Here is a 2,341-nt window from a genome sequence, read left to right as displayed (position 1 = left end):
ATCTAGTGGAGACATTGGGCTATCTAGACCCTCTGTCGCAGTGTGCCTCTCATGTGCCTCCGAAACACATTTTGGGTGGTCACTCTTGTGTGAAGAGGCAACGAATGCCTCTGTGGGATGTGTCGAGTCCTTGGGCGAAGGGACTCTTGTATTAAAACCTTCATCCTTTTGAGAGGATGAAGGAGTAATATGTGGTTGCCCGGCTGTGTGATCCACAGAGGACGAAAGAATGTCCTCTGCGTATGTAGGATGGGTTGGGATCGGCATGTGCGTGCCTTGTTCAATAAAGGATCCCTCTAGAACAGGGCCCCTAGAAGCATGGGATGCACTGGGAGGTGGGCTGGGTTGTTTGCCTTTGGCATCTTGTTCTCCCTCACCTAGCTCCTCTTCCTCTTCTTCTTCATCGTCTAAGACGACCTCTGTCCCCAACTGTGTGACTTCTATTGGTGCTTTGAAGCCTTGTTGAATATTGAAGATGACCTCTTGGATTTGTTCGATTGGGGACTCCTCTTGAATGACTTTGTGCAACCTTCTGTGCTTGGTAGGAGTAGCCTCTACAGTTGTCTCTTGTGCCTTTGCCTCTGTGACCACAGGCTCTGTGACTAGAGGCTCTGTAACCATAGGCTCTGTTGGTTGAGCCTTCTTGGTTTTCTTCCTTTTAGTCTTTGGTAGAGGACTACTTGGGCCTTCTTCTTTTGCAGGCCTCTTCTTCTCCTTCTTTTTCACAGAAGAGTCGGCACCCTTCTGTGTCTTCTTTTGCTTATTGGGTGGGGGACTTGGGTTCCTAGGGAGTGCCTCACTCATCTTACCAGCCTTTGCGGGCTCCTCCGTACGTCCCTCAACCCTCATTTTTTCAATTTTCTCACCTAGGGGGACTCCTATTCATGGTGGGTTCTCAGGGACCGGCTCTGGTCGCCTGAATCCATGTCTATAGGCCTTTCTATCTCCGTGGCTGAGAAACCTGAGCATGGCTCTTGATAAAGGTCTAGGGCTTCTATACCCTTGCTCATGCTCGGTTGGGTGAAATTCCTTGAACGGGTATAGCCTTGCGTTTGGCTCCATAGAGGGTAGCTTTGCTGCTATCACATCTCCAAAGACTAGACCAAGGAAGCGTTGCAGAATGAGGTTAGGTTGGTTCATGTCTTCCTTGGCCTTCTTTGGAGCCTTGACCTTGGATTTTTCGCCCCTTTGACTCGTGCATTTCTTCTTGATGAGTCCAACCATGTCCTCGAAAATTAGTTGGGCATAATCGAGTGGCAAGTTGAAGTAGATCCCGTAGACAATGGACATCATCGCGTGCGAGGTTTGGTCGTGACTACCCACCTTTCCTGTCAAGCAGCAGTTTATGATCGAGAATAGGGTGTTCCAGACAGGGGGTAATCCTTTGCGCTTGAGCTGACTTCGTTTGACAATTGGGGTCGCATAGGAGTGGAATTCGAGGAATTGAATCAGTTCCTCATCAGTCGGGGTAGCAGCATATTCATTCAGGTTAAGATCCTCCAGTGTGGGTAAACGCAAGGCAGTTCTTAGAATGTTCACATTAAGTTCCAAAGGAACCAAGGATTTATTAATGGGGTGTGAGGCGTGTCCAATGATGGTCAATGCAGAATTATCACGAGTGGTTATGTAGGAACTTAGGAGAAATTGGGTTAGGTATGGTTCGGGGGTTGGTTTGGTAGCAGATGGGGCAAAGAAAAGAGGATGATTTCGAAGAATTTCAAGTAAAGGGTAGGTAAAATCGGGAAAACCTGTTTCAGATGGGTCGAAGAAGTAGTTGTTTGGCTTTTTGACGAGCACGACCTTCTCGTATCTGTTCTGGACGAATGATAGTACGTGGGAAGTCAGTGCTTGAGTTTGGGTCACTTCATTGTCGGTCGAAGCATTGACGGATTGGGCAGATGCGGATGAAGAAGACATTTTGCAGGTTTTTGCTTGATAAAATTCTAGTTGCAGGTTCGCCGGAGTATTTGAGAGTGGTAAAGGTTTTTGATTTGGGGGGAAAGAGGTATTTATAGGGAGGGATTTAAAATGAACCGTTTTGTTGATGAAAGGTCGTGATGAGTGGTTTTGGGTTGAAACGGCTTAAAAAGGTATGACACGCCGTGTTAGGAAGACGCGCGATTGATGACGTGCGCCCCCTTTTCTGACACGAGCGTGTAGGTTCTAACCCTTATCCATAGAACCACGCGCACCATATCAATTACTAAGAGAGTTCTGTCAGAGGCCTAAGGGTAACAGAGCCTCTGTGATATGTGTCGGGTCTTCTTATAATGTTACACCTTTTATTACCTAAACGGTTTTGAAAATCCACAGAGAGATGAGTACTTGCTCAGCTCAAACT

Source organism: Cynara cardunculus (assembly GCF_001531365.2).
Source record: "Cynara cardunculus var. scolymus isolate 2C chromosome LG 10, CcrdV1, whole genome shotgun sequence".
NCBI classification, from domain to species: domain Eukaryota; kingdom Viridiplantae; phylum Streptophyta; class Magnoliopsida; order Asterales; family Asteraceae; genus Cynara; species Cynara cardunculus.
This window is presented reverse-complemented; position numbering follows the sequence as displayed.